Source organism: Cicer arietinum, chromosome 3, assembly GCF_000331145.2.
Source record: "Cicer arietinum cultivar CDC Frontier isolate Library 1 chromosome 3, Cicar.CDCFrontier_v2.0, whole genome shotgun sequence".
Taxonomy (NCBI): Eukaryota; Viridiplantae; Streptophyta; class Magnoliopsida; order Fabales; family Fabaceae; genus Cicer; species Cicer arietinum.
Window position 1 is genome coordinate 58373559 of NC_021162.2, and position 19017 is coordinate 58392575.

Sequence of the window (19017 nt, forward strand, 5' to 3'; positions counted from 1 at the left end):
ATCTCGATTCGATTGCACCCTTCTCTTTCTTTTGAGTGTTCCATGGCTTTTAGAATGTTAAAAGTGACGGTTTCCTCATTTACTTTTAAGGTTAAGGTGCCATCTGCTACATCAATCATAGCTCTCCCTGTTGCTAAGAACGGTCTCCCCAAAATCAAAGGAATGTCGTTGTCTTCCTCCATATCTAGTACCACAAAATCTACTGGAAAAATGAACTTGTCCACTTTAACCAACACATCTTCCACCACTCCATATGGGTGTTTCATCGAGCGGTTCGCAAACTGTAACATCAGTTGTGTGTCCTTGACTTTTCCAATGCCCAATTTTTTGTATATTGAAAAGGGCATAAGACTTACACTAGCCTCAAGATCGCACAAAGCCTTCCCAAAAGTTCTATTTCCAATAGCGCACGGGATTAAGAAGCTTCCAGGGTCCTTGAGCTTCGGTGGCAACTTCCTTTGTAGTATAGCACTACACTCTTTAGTAAGCATAACTATTTCATCGCCGATTTTTCTTTTTTTTCGACAGAATATCCTTCATGAACTTAGCATATGTCGGCATCTGCTCTAGTGCTTCTGCAAAAGGGATGTTAATCTGTAATTTTTTAAAAACATCAAGAAACTTACCAAATTGCTTTTCAGTTTCTTCCCTCCTTAATCTTTGAGGAAACGGAAGTCGAATTTCTGGTTTTGGCAGTGGTTCCCTTTTTTGTACCACATGTTCTTCCTCCTTTTCAAGAGTGGTGTGCTCTTCCACTAAGGTCGGTGTGACTGTTTCTTCTGAGTGGGTCGAGCTTGAAGTGCTTACACTTTGTTTGACTTTAAGTGGTACTTGTTCACTTACCTTGCCACTCCTTGTTGTCACGGCATTGACATAATTTCGTGGATTTGTAACTGTGTCACTAGGCAAATTTCTAGTCGTTCTTTGTGCCATTTGTTGAGCAAGTTGACCCACTTGAGTTTCCAGATTCTTTATGGATGCAGAGTGATTTTTCTGGATGGCTCTTGACTCTTCAATGAAAGAATTTGTGGTTGTCACTAATTTCTCCATGGCACACTCCCAAGCAGCTTTTCTAGGTGGAAATTGGTTCGTTTGAGCTTCTTGTTGACCCTGAGAACCACCTTGCTGATCTCTCCAAGAAAAATTCGGATGATTTCTCCAACCAGGATTGTACGTACTAGAGTAGGGGTTATTCTGCCTATTGTTATTACTCACAAAATTCACCAATTCTAGTTCTTCTACCTCATTATCATCCAGTGTTTCACAGACTCCAGTTTTATGTGCTCCTCCACAAAGGTTACAACTAGTCTGCTTTAGTAATTTGACGGGGGACACTTGTGGTTGTATATTTAGAGTTGTCATTCCCTTTTTTATCTCAATGGCGATAACCTCTTCCATCTTCGATAGTAGCCTGCCTGGAGCTAACCCATCCATAACATTCAATTCCATTACACCACTTGTTGAACCACCACTTCTGTCATACAACATCATCTGTTCATTTGATGCCATGATCTCAATAATCTTTCGTGCTTCTGTTGCGGTTTTGTAATTCAAAGAACCACCGGCTATGGCATCCAACATAATTCTAGTGCTCGGCCTCAAGCCATTACAGAATATTTGCATTTGGACAGTGTCGTCATAAGCATGATTAGGACATCAGGCTAGTAAGTTTCTGAATCTCCTGTAAGTGTCACGAAGAGATTCCCCCTCTTTCTGTTTGTAACCGGTGATTTCTTGCCTCTTTCTAACGAACATGGCTGGGGGGAAATATTGTTCCAAGAACTAATCCTCAAGATCATCCCATGTGGTGATGTTGTCGGCGAGGAATGAAAGAAACCACTCCTTAGCATCATCTATCAAAGAGAATGGAAATAGCTTCAATTTCTTGCTTTCCTCAGACAAACCATCCACCTTCACTGTTTCACATAATTCAAAGAAATTTGTGAGGTGTCTATTAGCGTCTTCGTTATGTCTACCGGCAAAATGAATTTCCCTCAACTCTCGGTATAGAGCAGGACTTATTTCAAACTTATTGACTGTAACAGGTTGGTGATGAATGGGTAATCGAGCACGATTTCTAATTCGATTCCCATATTCTCCGAGAGTACGTTCTAGTGGTGGTGGGTCGGCCATTTCAGTAAATATGACACAATCACCCAAAACCTCTTCTTCCACAACTAAATGTATTTCCCTTTGTCTCTTAGAAATAAAATAAAATAAGAAATTTTATTGCAGAGCAAAAAATTTCAATTCAGTAAATAAACTAATTCAATAGTGAATTGGCAATCCCCGGCAACGGCGCCAAAAACTTGATAGCGTTTCAGCAAGTGTACTGAATCGTTGCAAGTAATAATAAAACGGTAGTACCGAGTGTCGAACTCAAGGATTGCGTTTTACTATTGAATTATATTTGATTACTAGAATTGAACAAAAAGGTTCCCAAGTTGATTGAAATAATGTTTGAAATTAACAACAATAATAAAATTGATCTTTTATAATGAGAAAAATGTCAGGGATGAGTTTCACTTCGAATCCAACCTTGGTGTCTAATTTGATCCTAGTTACTGAATTCCTTTATTGAATTATTACCGAATTCTCTTTATTATTCTTGCCCTAATGTCTTAGTGACAGAACCTTTAATTCCAAAGTAACCCCTAATTCCTTAGTGGATTTAAGATTAGAATTAAGCATTACCGTATAGAAATTCTCTTGTAAATTATTGCTTTGCAACTAATTTAATTGGTTTCATGACCTGCATCTATCCCTAGACTACAAATTCATGAATTTCTCATCTCAAGCATTTGTAAAGTCCACTTCCGTTTCAAAATACAAATCGTAGAACATTTTAATGTTGATCAAGCAATAAAAAGCATTAAGCACAGAGATGAGAAAAACAATTCAATAAACTCATTCATATAACTAGAAATCAAATCAGAAAAATAAGGGTTTCATCTGGTTACACTCATCCCTAACAAATAGGGTTTAGTTACTCATGACAGAGATACAAAAGATAAGGATTAAAGAAGAATTACAAGAATGATTCATGGATGATTCTTGATAAAACTGCTTCAATGGCTTTAGAAACGGCCGTCTTTGAGTTTCTATGCTAGGGCACAAGTCTCCCAAGTTCCCAAGAGTCAAAAAGATCCTAAAACAGTAAAAATCTGCGTTTTATGGTTGCTGGTGCGCGTCGCACGCCCCATGCGCGCGTTGGCAGAGGCCAAACCTGAGAAATGCGCTCCAGGAGCGCAGGGCGCCCTCCAGGCGCACAGCATCTGCTGTCTGATGGATTTTGCATTTTTCTCATCTTTTGCGTCTGAATTTGGTCCCGGTGTCTTCATGAAAGTTGTAGATATGGATCTTAGCTTTCATTAGCACTTGGAGTGACACTAATTGGACATTTAGAACTCCAGATATGGCTGAAATACGCCACATATATCATGTTGATTCTTCACCAAAATTCAGCATTGCACTAAAACAAAACGCAATGTAAAATTACGACAAATTCCTACTTAATCAACGAAATAAAAACAAAAAACATTTTATTAACTCAAAAAACAGAAATCAACAAAATGTATCAAATAAATCCTTAATTTAACTGATGATTGAGGATAAATAAGACTAAAACAGTGGGAAAATATGCATATGATGAAGAGTCATCATGGAACCCACTAGTTTTATTATTATTATTATTATTATTATTATTATTATTATTATTATTATTATTATTATTATTATTATTATTATTTAAAAAAAATGTATTATTGGGCTAGGCCTATGTGAAGGAAATAAAAGGGATTTAGAAATCCTAAGAATTGGTAGAACCAAAGTGAACGGGTGCCAGAGAAGAAAAATAAGGGTTTGGTTCCGGTGGTGGTAACAGGTGTGTAGCAAACTTGCTCCGTTTGATCTACAAATTTAGTATGTTATTTCTACCACTGAGTTTGTTATTTTAATATACAGTTTGAGTAGTTTTATCTTCTCTGACAATTACTTTGGCAATACCACTTTAGTTGAAGGTTGTTATTGTTGATTGATGTTCCTTATTGTTATTAGGAAAACTCTGGTGTACCCATTAATTATTATAGTGGAAGGTTTACTGGACTAAGTCCCATGGTTTTTATTCTCTCAATTTGAAGGAAGTTTTTCACGTTAAAATTGCGTTTCTTTATTTTTGCTCTGTGGGATTGTATTTTCTGTTTGGTCATTTATCTGCACAGGTGGGAAAAAAATATTCTGCATTATTGAGATAGTTATCGCTAATTATCTATGTTTTTCTAACACATATCAGTTGTTGAATTTTCATTTGAATTCGGTTTATTCGTTTCAAATAGATTATTCATCTCAATGTGTATATATTTACATAACTATGTATTCTCAACGTGGCTAGATCTCTTTGTATTTATATTAACCATTCTAAGTATTTAAAATGCAATCTTGAATTTTCTTATTGTTATATGTACATACCTTCGCCTGCAGCAAATTTTAAGTATGTGTTACTGATGTTAGAGCTATACCTTCACCCACAACAAATTTGTTAGTATATCTTTTATCTTTTTATCTTTACCTGTTGCATTATTTTAGTAGATTTATTTTATAATTATGTGTTTTTTTTATAATATAAGTGATTAAAGAAAATAAAGTCAATTGCGTAATGTAGTTTATAGAACACATGCCGTACTCTTTTTGATTTAATTTAATCGTACTCTTTTTGATTTAACATGTAATATTTTGAGTTTTACTAATAAAATAGTATATCCCAATTATTTTGAATGTAATTCAGTAATTTTTTTATGGAGTTGTGGTTAGGGGTGGGAATAAGTCAGACTAGGTCATGCTTTGAAAGGCTTGAGTCTGACCTACGATTTATATTGTTTAGGTATACGGCTTATCATATGTTTTTTTGTTTTGTTTGGTCTGACCTTTTTAAAAGTATGGCCTAGCTTGGAAGCCTCTTTAAAAGTCTTATTCACATTAAATCATTTAAATGTTCTAACAAAATAATTTAAAAAAAATCTTGAACAAACATACTTTAAACCCAAAAACATAATTTTTAGTTTTAAAGAATATTTTTTTTTTCTGAAACAAATGCACTCATTATTACCTCTCAAACAAATATGGAATGAGTGATTGAATGACTACCGAATATGGAACGACTACTAAATATGAAATTGCTATCGAATATGGAATGCTTACTGAGTGATTGCATAATTGATAGAATTTAAAATAGGAAATAATATCATTAATATAATAATCAAAAATAATATTAATAAATGATAAAATATATATAGGCCGGCCTAATAGGCTTTTTTATAAACCTGAGTCTGACCTATTTAAATAAAGAGGTTTGTACCGTGCCCCCCTCCCCATTAACATGAAAAAGACCACATTGCCCCTAGTTTCATATATAAAAATCCCAAAAAAAATTCACTTTTCTTTTTCACCCACTTCATTCGAAACTTTTAAATATTCGAATCTAACCCTACCAAACCTTCGAAATATTGAAACATTTGAAATACAAAATTAAGTAAAAATTCGAAACTTCTAAATATTCGAAACAGGATTTTACCAAAAATTCGAAAGTTTCTATGATAATGAAACTTTCGAAGTTCATTTTTCCCAGAAATAATGAAACTGTCAAAACTTTAATTGAATATGACACTTTCGAAATGCAGAAAGTTTCAAAACTTTCGAACAATATGAAAGTTTCAAAATACAAAACTTTCGAACATTTTGAAACTTTCGAAACTTGAAACTTTCACTTTTGAAAGTTTGAAATTCAATGAAAGTTTCGAATTTTTAAAAATTAGTAATAAATGTAATTAATAATAAATTTAATTAGTAATAAATTTCAAAACTAGTAATAAATTTCTATTCCTAATTTAAAAAATTAGTAATAAATTTAGTAATAAATTTTAAAAAAAAAATTGAAAAATTCGAAAGTTTCGAAGTTTTTGAAATTTTCGAAACTGGCATAAACGTTGAAGAATATGTGTTTCGGAAGTTTCAGATTCATCGAAATTTTCTGAAATTTGTGTTTCGAAACTTTCAAATTCATCTAAAGTTCTGAAAGTTATAGCTTCGAAAGTTTCACATTCTTTCAAACTTTCGAAGGTTTCTGGAAAAGTTCATTTCGAAACTTTGAGATTCATCAAAAATTTCAAAATTTGTTTTTAATTTTGTTAATTTACATTTCGAATATTTTGAATTTAGCTAATGTTTCAAAATATAAAAAAAAAACTCACTTTGAATAATTTCGAAAGTTTGAAACTTTCAAATATTCTGAAATTTTTGGAAAGTTTCGAATGTGGGGGTGAAAAAGAGACTAGTAAAAAAATTTCCATTATTTTATTTAAAGTAAAAAAGGGTAAGATAGTCAATATAAAAAATTGGGGGGGAGGGGGGTGGGAGATAAAAACGGGGGGTGCACGGTACATTTCTCTAAATAAATAGGCTTTAAAAACAGTTTGAGTCTAACTTTTTTATTAAATAGGTCTGGCCAGACCATACCATAAGTAGGTCAGGCCATAGATCCCTTACGGACGGCCTAGCATATTCCCATCCCTAGTTGTGGTGGTACACATTAAATTTATAAACTTATGTTTTTTTTTCTCTCAATTCTTATCCTCATGCAATTTGAATTTTCATACACCACGAATAATTTTTAGAAGAAGATTACTTGATAAACGTTATTAACACATATATTTCAAAACAATGGCCCATGTGTCTTTTTGTGATATTTGTCCTAAGTATAATGCATCTTTTAATTCCATAATAATATATAATAATATAATTAAGGAATTTCTTTGAAACATTTACAAATAAAATGATTTTGTTACATTTTTTCTTTACACCATGTGGTTCTTTTGCATTTTTATTTGTGGAATTCTTTCTAAATTTGTATTTAATTGGTATCATGGATGATTATTGGGTTTTACTTTTTCTATAATTTTCTATTTTGTTGACATTGATACCTAAATAAAAATTTATGTATTTAGATAAATTTATTTAGGAACCAATTTATATATATTACTGTTGAAATTAATGATCTTTATAATAAACTATTTTATTTTGAAAAGCAAATAAAAGTTAAGCTACATAAATCTAGAGTGAAAATATCTTGTATAAATATCAACTTGATTAAAAACTTATAAAATATATATTTTTGGTACAATTATTTATACAATATACTATAATCCACTTTTAATAAAATATAAATAAAAATAATATAAAAAATTGATTTATATGACTAAAAATGAAAATAAATTATATCAAATTTTCATATATTTTTTTATTTACATTTTATTTCAGTAGTATATATTTACAATTCATATATATAGTTCAAAATATTCCGTGGGTAAATATGAATTCACAAGAATAAAATGATGTGATGTTATATTTAATGTTAGAACAAATATTTTTAGAGATGATTGAACTTTGTTTAGCAATTTGTATGATAGTGAGTTATTCTTTAATCTTGTTTTATAAAATTCATAGCATTAAAAATCAACTAATGGATAGAGAGGAATTAAGGGGGATTTGTAGAGAGTTTGATAAATAAAGATGATGTTACGTGTGTTAATTAACTTTGCATAGGTATTAGATCATTTTGACATTTGTGTGTTCTCTTGCATGTTGATGGCAGGTTGAAAAAAGATGGACTAGTAACTATTGAAGAACAAGTGGCTATGTTGTTACACATATTGGTTCATCATTCTAAAAATCATGTTATTAGATTCCTATTTAAATAATCAGGACAAACAGTTAGTAAGTATTTTCTTCTTGCACCTGATTCTATCCCAAAATATTCTTTGGATGAAATATGAAAATTGTTTAAGGTACTTTTATAGAATAAATTTATATCTTTGTATTTTTTTCATGTGTTTATTTGGATGAAACATTCATGAATTTATTTAGATATTTGCTTATAAAATTGTTTGAAGCTTTAGATGTAACACATATTCAAGTTAACGTGTCAACTATTGAGAAACCAAGATATTGTAATAGAAAAAGGTATAACAATGTTCTATGTGCATGTTAGAGGGATTTAAATTTTTTTATAGAATAATCATAATATTTAAAAAAAATTAATAGTGATAAAATAATAATAATTACATTTTTATTTGACAATTTTATTTTACTATAAATTATTATTATCTTGTGGATGTTGGATATACAGTTAACGATTTCTCTCTCTATATAGAGAGTATCGTTATTATAGGAGTGAATGGAGTCATGAGGATACGCTATTGAATAAGCAAGAGCTACTCTTTAATATGAGACAATATGGCAAGAAATGTGATAAAAAAAAATAAAAAAATAAAAAACTTTTGATGGCTAAAAATGCTATTTTTATGAGCCGGTCTTTCAATTCAATCAAGATTCAAATTTGCATTATAAATCAAAATTCAAATTTGCATTAATGATTGTTGTGTTTTACACAATTTTATTTAAAAAGAAATGTCTACCGATCAAATTGAAGAACAATCACACATATATTGGAAGCACAACTACACAACGAAGATATTGTACATGCCCCTTCTATTAACATGATTGAGGCAACTGATGTGTGGTCTACTTAGAGGGAAAATTTTGACAACATAAACATGAAATGAGTATCTTGTTAACAGAAATATTGAATTAATTGTTTATTATTAGTTTAGTTAACAGTGATATTATTTTGGAACCTTGGCTAATTATGTTGGAGTGAATGATTATCTATTTTGGAATATTTGCTTATTATGTTCGAACCTTGCATATTGGAACAAATGACTCTCTGATTTATTTTATATTTTGAAATCTTTTATCAGTTATATATATTTCAATCATATATGTGATTTGCTTTCTATTTTATTGAAGCTGAAATACTATATTATTTATAATTTGGTTGTATAATATGAATGAAATTTGAGTTTAGCATCCAATCAAGTACAAATTGGTCTAAAAATGAGGATGAAACTCTTCTCGATATACTGATTAAAGTTGTGAACGTTGGTCTAAGAGGTGGTAATGAATCGTTCAAAACAAACACTTTAACTGCAACCGAGACAAAATTGGAGGAAAAATTAAGGTAAAGTCACACATCAAATCAGCAATGAAGAGGCTAAAGTTGGTTTATAGAATAGTTTATGATACATGCTCCTAAATTAACATATCTTAAATTATTTCATGATCTAACTTTAGCCGCTTCATTGCAGATTTGATGTGCGGTCTTGCCTTAATTCCACATCCAATAAACTTTTGCTCTAATTTTGCTTCGGTGTTTGCTCTGAACATTCCATTATCACCTCTTAAACCAATGTTCAAAGTTTAGATCAGCATATTAAGATGGATTTCATTCTCATTTTCAGACCATTTTTTACGATCTCTCTTCCTCTTGTTATTTGATTGCATGCTAAACTCATATTTCATTTCTATTGTACAACCAAATTTAAATAAAAGAATATTTCAACATTTAAACATCAATAAAATAGAAAGAAAATCATATAGGATCAAAACATGTGTTTGATTAAAAAAATAAGCTATGTAGGATATGATTAAAAAAAATTGATTATTGTGTTCTTAAGCCTAACTTAAATTCCGATATTGTGACATTTGACGTCTTGTTCTAGATTGGAACTGGAACCTCACGATTTTGTGAGTTAATTATGGTGGAATTTATTATCTCGATTAAATAAATGAGTAAAATAGTATAAGTGTATTGTATGATGTCTCCTTGACCATTAATTAGATCCTAAACTCTTCAAATTTAAATTATAACACTATAGTTTGCAAAAATAATTGACAAAAATATTAATACTTTGTCATTTTTGTAGTTAACGATTAAATATTAAAAATAATAGAATTAAAAAATAACTAACGAAAAAACTATAAAGTTTAATTGTTATGTATTGTTAGTGTAAAAAATGTATATTATCAATAAATCATAACCATTTACGAGAATATTTTTAGTAGTTTTTATAAGTCAAATATTTCATATGATTTAACCGTTGTGATTGATAAAAAATATAAAAATTATTTACATTTATAGTGTATAAAGTTAAATTCAAAATTATATATATGTACCTGTATTAGCTTTTATTTATTGAATTTTATTTTGATACAAGATTAAATATTTATGGAATATATATATATATATATATATATATATATATAGATATATATATATGTGTGTGTGTGTGTGAGATGTGAAGATATTAAATGAAAACTAATTAATTTTTGCTACTAACAATTAAGTAGAAAATTTTTGTTATTATTTATTGAGCTTTAATTTTTTTTTCACTTTATATTAATTCTAAATTATTTAATGATTTGTATCACAATGTTAAACTTAATTTCGTTAATAAAAGCATGTGTTTAGGTTTACTTTTATTTGATGTACATTTAGTTAGTTAAAAATTCAAATTATAATAAATTATGTATATTTGTTAATAAAATAATTTAATTAGAAATAAAATATGCAGGTCGATTGGAAAAGTTCATAGCCTGAATAGGTCTAGGCTTATACACCAATTTTCTTCGTAGCCCGCATAGGTCTGCCCTCGAAAAGTTTGATGAGAGTTTTTAGTCGGTCCCAAAAAAGCTCACTACTCAATTGGGTTAGGTAGTCAATTTTGACACCTAGTAGTATATATCATATTTTTTAATAATAAAATGCAGGACCAATTTATTAATGTAGATCGGCACATTTTATTGGATCTTCCACTCATATTATATCTGACTTAGTTTGATTTCAGAGTTCTCGTAATGATAGATCTATAGGAGTAAATTTTATTATAATTTCTCTATAAAATTGCGTGAAGAGTCAAGTTGGTTGATTTATTTTGAATAGAAGTTGGCCTTTATGTAACATATGTGTTTGTGTAACCCGTAATAAAAATAGTCTTAAATTGAAGTTATGGTGGCAAAATAAATAAGTAAGATACTTTAAACAGCCTCTCTTGATATAGGACATTTGATTTGACTTTGTTGAGTCATTTTATCGAAATATATTCGTTATAGTGAATTTCATAAATATATAAGAGATATTATTTAAAATGACATAAAAATATAATCTTTTAAATGGAAGTTTAAAATATTTAAATATAAAAACTATTTAAAAAATATCAATACATAAAATAAATATATTAATTATATTTTATCATTTTTTTTAATAATAAAAAAAAAAGACAACACCATAATAAATACACGTGTGCATTTCTCCTCTTATTTGAATCAAAACTGTTTTAAATCTGATTTAATTTCCATGCGCGTGTAGTAAAGGCACAGCTACATAGGCACAGGACCACACTATATTCTCCCACTCCACACAGGAAACTGTTGAGAGATTCGATATTTTTATATATGTAATATTCCATGAATTACACCTTAACACAAAAATTGTTTCAAACTTTATTTATAATTTTTAATATAATTTTAATTATTTTTTATATTCTTTGATAATTATTATATAAATAATTTTTGAAACTCTATTATGCTTTAAATAGATAAAAATAAAAATAAAATATTAATAATTAAAATAAATAATTTAATACAACAATTTTTCTTTTTTAATTATTATATTTACTAAAATATATATAAAATTCTTAAATGACATTTATTACAAGACGGAATGGATAATAATTATTACTATTACATCCATCGTTTTCTTGCTTAAATTCAAGCAAGTAATCCTCCAACTCCCAACAATATTTCATTCGTGTTTGGTCAGCCCAACACTGCCTAGCTCACTTCCCATTCTTTATTCTTTTAGAATCAAATCAAAGAGTCTAAATCATGCACACATGATTCATATCATTCTGCTCATATTGACAATTGCAAATATATCAATTAAATTCGTGATCGTGACCGATTTATTAGCCTATGTTTGATTTAAAACTAATAAAGGTATTTTTTAATAAATTATATATATATATATATATATTATACAAAATTAATTTTATCTAGAATAAAAATAACGAAGATACTAACACTTACAAATAATAACTACAAATATGTCATAATTTGATTGGTCAAATATTTTCTTTCTTTGCATTCTTATATAAATCATTCATAATAAATAGCATTGTTCTAAAATAAATTAATAAAAATTAAGTTGATGAGGTACATCAGAGAACTCACGATGAAAATCGCCAAGAATTTATATATTTTTTGTCTTTTTTGATCTTGAAATATGTAATTTATATTTAATATTTTAAAGTTTTTGGTGAAAATATCTCTTGGTGGTTTTGATACCATAATTTGATCAATTAATAATTAAAGTTTGGTCAATAATTATTTTGATTAAAATTTCAATATAAATTTTTTTAAATTATTTCTCTTTAAATAAAATTCATTAACTACCTAAATTCAATCATATATTTAATATATTCTTAATTGATATTAAATTAATGATTCACACGTCAAAAACATTTTCACATAAAATATACCTAAATAACGATTAAATAAAATTAATTTTATATTTTTTAAATGCGGTATAATATCTTGTTCAGATACATGACTCTAAATTTGACTAATCTAGCTACAATGTCGAGGCAAATCATTATCCAATTGCAATGTCTAGAGTTGATATACCAATCCATGACAACGAAATTTACTTGAAATTGTGCATAGCCATGCCATATAATGTCATCCAAATTATGGGGACAAAATTGTTCCCGCAAAATAGGACAAGTGTAGGTTATGTTCCCTTCTGTGGTTCTGGTATGGCCAAATCTGCCATAGTTTTGTGCCGGTGTGACAATATCATGTGATGTTTTATAAGTTTTTTTCTTCTTCTTAAGGGAATTGGATATTTTTGTGGAATTTAAATAATTTATCTTTTTTACATAATTTTGCCATAGTTTCAAACTATAAATTAGGGGAGAAGTTAAATAAAGTGACGAGTTCCCCAACCATTCGGGCAAAAGCTTGCCCATTCCTTGAGGGCATGGTTATGTAGCCTTGACCGGAAAATTAATATCTATAGTTGGATTCCAATAACTAGTCGATGGTTGAGGTCCATATCCCAACAAATTAGAAGAAGGCGGGATAATAAGATGTCAAGATATGGCGGCCATTGTGGGGCCGCAGTAAAATAATTATAAGCCACACTTGATCCAACCTTCATTGATGGTCTCACACAATGACATGGATTTAGGTTGATTCCATAAGAGATCAATAATCTATTAAGTAATTTCTTGAAATAAAGTAGTAAAAATAAAAAAAAAAAATAAAAAAAATAAATATGGGTTGGATGGAAAAGATTGAAAAGGAAAGCGTCACAATCTAAAAGAGTGACAAGTCAATGAAGAGTCACTACAATAGTAAGGAAACCATTGATAAGATCCAAACAAATTCTAATATAAGAACTCAAAGATGAGACACATCTTACTCATTATTCTCATGAGAGAAATTATAATTCATTTCAAACTTATCCAAAATGAGACTCTTACTATTGAATTATATTTAATTACTAATATTGAACAAATAGTTCACAAATTGATTGAAATAATATTTAAAATTAACTACAGTAATAAAAATGATCCTTTATAATAAGAAAAATATCAGGAATGAGTTTCACTTCGAATTCAACATTGGTGTCTAATTTGATCCTAGTTATTGAATTCATTTATTGAATTATTATCAAATTCTCTTTGTTATTCTTGCCATAATGTCTTAGTGACAGAACCTTTAATTCTAAAGTAACCCCTAATTTCTTATTGGATTTAAGATTAGAATTAAGTCTTACGTACAGGAATTCTCTTGTTAAACTATTGTCTTTGCAACTAATTTAATTGGTTTCATGACTTGCATCTATCCCTAGACTACAAATTCACGAATTTCTCATCTCAAGTATTCGTAAAGTCCACTTCCGTTTTAAAATACAAATCGTAGAATATTTTAATGTTGATCAAGCAATAAAAAACATTAAGCACATAGATGAAAAAAATAGTTCAATAAACTCATTCATATAACTAGAAATCGAATCATAAAAATAAGGGTTTCATCTTGTTACACTCATCCTTAACAAATAGGGTTTAGTTACTCATGACATAGATAAAAAAGATACAGATTAAAGAAGAATTAAAAGAAAGATTCATGAATGATTTTTGATAAAATTGCTCCAATCATGTTAGAAACGACCATCTTTGAGTTCTTACGTTAGGACACAAGTCTCCCAACTTTCCAATAGTCAAAAAGATGGCTAAAAAGTGAGAAAAACGCGTTTTTATACATTCAGCAGCGGGCTACACGCCCCAAGCGCAAGATTTGCGATTCGGGTGCGTCTGGACAGTGTCAAAAGGATGGAACATTTATCCTCTTTTGAGTCTGAATTGGGTTCTGGTGTATTCATGAAAGGTGTAGCTATGGATTTTAGTTTTCATTTGCACTTGGTTTGACTCCAATTGGTCATCTACAACTCCAGATATGACTGAAATACTCCACATAGATCATGTTGATTTTTCACCAAAATTCAGCACTGCACTAAAACAAAGAAACAACGCAAAACTATGAAAAATCTCTACTTAATAAAGGAAATAAGAACATAAACATTTCATTAAATCAAATAACTAAAATCAACAAAATATATCAAATAACTCCTTAAATTAACTAATGGTTAAAGATAAATAAGACTAAAATCAATGAAATATATGCATATGAGGAAGAGTCATCACATACCTCTTTTTCTTTTCATCATAACTTCGATATCTTATTTATTTCTTAATTTCAAACTTATCTTTATTTTGAGAAGATATTCGATGATGAGATATCTTATCTCTTTAATTCACAAACTCTTCTCTCAAGGCATTCATTTGAGTATTCAACATTTTTGTTAAATGGCCCATAAGATAAGCTATTCTAAGAGAAAATGGGTTTGGTCCACTTCCGTTCATGATTTCAAAAACAAGAAAGCAACGAGTACCACAATAATCAAGCAAATAATAAGAACACTTAAGAAGATAAAAATAAGGCTCTCACCACTCACTAAGTGTTTACACTCAAGAAATGTATCACTCGTGTATATCACTTAATGATAACTTCTTTCATTGATAAGCACTCTTGTCTTTTTCCACTCAAACTCCTTTTTCAAGTTCTTAAAAAGAGCCCATGCAAGAATTCAAATCAAAGAATCGAAATATAATGTAACAAGTCCACGAAAGCTATCAACAAGAGAGTTTCAAGAAGGAAAACTAAGAGAATTTAAAACGACAAAAAAAAAAAAAAAACTAAGTAAATGAAGATACACTCAAGTAGATTATCAAAGAAATAAGAAATATTAGAACTAAATGATTAAGTGATCAAAATATGTGGAGGTAAGGTAACAAGAATACAAAAATGTTTTATGTTTCAATGTGGACAATTGTAGATTTTTTTTTTTTGCAAAATGCTTTTTTTTTTCAATAAGTGCTTTTGTGAAAACAACAACTAAACCCATTTTTTTTCTCGAAAAGAACAACTAAGGACTTTAAATTGTAGGTGCAAACACGAGAAGGGGGAGGGGAGGCGGAATTGTGTTTGACAAAGTTGATAACTTTTTGCTTATTTGTTGAAGGTTGGTTGGTTTTTATGAATTACTTGGATAAGAAGCAATCGAATTCAAAGGTAGCAAACAATGAAAGCATAAATAATTTGACATATAGATTTATCCTGGTTCACCACTAACTTGGCTATATCCATTCCCCTTACTCAGAAGACTTTAATCCACTGATTCAATTGCCTATAATAACAAAGTACCTAGCCTTGCAAGTCAGCCTTCCCAAACAGCCTAACAACCTCATACTTTTGAGGAACTAACTACCTTGACCCTAAAAGCCAAGCCTTCTCCTAACAACCTGAAAACTCCATATTGAAAAAGAAATTAACCACATTGACCGTACAAGCCAAGTCTTCTCCTAACAATCTGACAACCCCAGATTGAAGAAGAAACTAAACCATTATCAGGTTGGATACAAAATATTGAAATATTAAGTGTTTGCTTTTAATAAAGTTGATAATATTAATAATAACACTCACACTCTAAGAAAAGAAGACTCATAAAATATCTCTAACTTGAGCAAGTGTTTCTCTCTTTGAACTCCAAGATAAATTTGAAATTTTGTGCTTATGAGTTCTTCTACTCTTTTTACTGATTTTTGATACTCTTCTTCTTTAGTCTTTAGTATCTATTTATAGTTGAAATTTGTGATTCAATTTAGTCCCTGTTTAATTCTGAATTATATCTTGTTCAGATTGAGTTTGTAAATTCTTCAAATTAATTATGTTTCTATTTTTTTTTATATTGAGTTTGTAAATTGTTCGTATTGATTATGTTCGTATTTTGTTCAGATTGCGTTTATAAATTCTTTAGATTAATTTTGTTCATATTTTATTGTAGATAAATTTTCTTCAAATCTTGATCAAACCTTCTCCAAATGTTGATCAAATCTTGATTAAATCTTCTTCAAATCTTGACCATATCTTTTTTTCAATTTGGTCAAAGATTGTCTTCAATTATAAATATGAATCAAATCTTATTTTAGATTTACATCAATTATAAATTTGAATTAAATCTTATTTTTTATTTTGTTCAATTATAAATTTGAATCAAATATTATTTTATATTTTCTTCAAAAACATGAATCTTCTTTCAATTTCTTTGAAATCAAATATATTGTTCTCATAAAATACTTTTGTTATCATCAAAACTCTAAGTATAAAATCAATTTGGTTTCAACAGAAATTTCACCAAAATAAAGCAAACAATCATCAAGTAAACGTTCTCACACTTATTATAACACTTATGATCGACTAGCAACTAAAGATTACACACACACAAAAAAGATCAAATTTCAAGAAATTAACCTAAAATTTCAAAATTTGCAAGAACTTCAAGAACATCAAAAACAGAAATCAAGAACAAATATTACCACTTGGTGAGAAGCTCTGAATACCAAATGATGTGGATTTTGGTTGATTCAACAAGAGATGAATGATTTACTAAGTGATTTCTTGAAACGAAGTAGTAAAATAAAAGTAAAAATAAACAAACAAAAATGGGTTAGATGGAGAAGAAATGCGTCACAATCTAGAAGATTGATAATCCAAGGAATCGCCACAATGGTAAAGAAGTATTTGATGAGATTCAAGCAAATTCTAATCAAAGAACTCAAAGAAGAGACATGCCTTACCCACCATTCTCATGAGAGAGATTCTAATTCATTTCAAACTTATAAAAAATGAGACTCTTACAAGGTATTTAAAGAATGATTTACCATATTCCTAAAATAGGCCAAAAGACAATTCTCTAGACCTAATTGGGCTTACATCAATTAACTTAAATTATTACAATTCTAATTAAACACAAATAAAACTAAAAACTATTATAAAGTCTTGTCTTGAAATATTCTTTATTTTCCTCATAAGTAGCTCATTTTAGATCTTCATCACACAACCATCAACAACATTCCCTAAAGACAACAATCTAACATTACATGTTATTCAAGTTGTCGTTGAAACCCTACACTAACAAACCAAAATATTATAAACCCAAGTGCAATCCATTCAACAAGATCACCCGACAACCAAATCGCTAATAGAAATTGACGATCCTAAACCATTGTTAGAAGAAACCTTCAATGTCGTTGTGCGCGACAACTTCAAACCTCCATTTCTTGAGTCTTTTGAAGGAAAGAGGGATACTCTAGAGCACTTGACAACCTTTAAAACTCATATAGCCATTATCAGTGCGAACAAAACACCCAAATGCAAACTCTTATTAAGCACCTTGAAAGAGGCAACCCTACGATGGTACATGAATATCCCCAAAACTCTGTGACCAGCTTTTAATACTTCTCTTGTAAACTAGTACAATAGTTTTCAGCCAATAAACATAAAAAGGATGCCCCCAACAAGTCTTTTTAATGTTAGACATCACCACAATGAGAGTCGTTTTAATTTTAGACATCACTGAATGATAAGATGTTTGTTGGAGCCTTTCACAACAGAGGAAAGGTTGGACACTTTATTGAATCCTTGGCACATACGTTGACAACAAACATGTAGGAGGTTATTGCCAAAGCGAAATATTACATCAAAGGGGAAGAAAACAACGTAGAAAAAAGAAATCGTAATACTAAGGAAAGAAACCTTCACCATAAGATCACAAACAACAACTCCCCAAAACATTTCTGATAGTGTTTCAGCAAGTGTATTGAATCGTTGCAAGTAATAATAAAACGGTAGTACCGAGTGTCGAACTCAAGGATTGCGTTTTACTATTGAATTATATTTAGTTACTAAAATTGAACAAAAAGTTCCAAAGTTGATTGAAATAATATTTAAAATTAACAACAATAGTAAAATCCATCCTTTATAAATTGAGAAAAATATCAGGGGTGAGTTTCACTTCGAATCCAACCTTGGTGTCTAATTTGATCCTAGTTATTGAATTCTTTTATTGAATTATTACCGAATTCTCTTTATTATTCTTGCCCTAATGTCTTAGTGACAGAACCTTTAATTCCAAAGTAACCCCTAATTCCTTAGTAGATTTAAGATTAGAATTAAGCATTACCGTATAAAAATTCTCTTGTAAATTATTGTCTTGCAACTAATTTAATTGGTTTCATGACCTACACCTATGTCTAGACTACAAATTCATGAATTTCTCATCTCAAGCATTCGTAAAGTCCACTTCCGTTTTAAAATACAAATCGTAGAACATTTTAATGTTGATCAAGCAATAAAAAGCATTAAGCACAGAGATGAGAAACATAATTCAATAAACTCATTCATATAACTAGAAATCAAATCATAAAAATAAGGGTTTCATCTTGTTACACTCATCCCTAACAAATAGGGTTTAGTTACTCATGACAGAGATAAAAGAGATAGAGATTAAAGAAGAATTACAAGAAGGATTCACGAATGATTCTTGATAAAACTGCTCCAATGATGTTAGAAACGACTGTCTTTGAGTTTCTATGCTAGGGCTCAAGTCTCCCAACTTCCCATAAGTAAAAAAGATCTCGAAACAGTGAAAATTTGTGTTTTCAT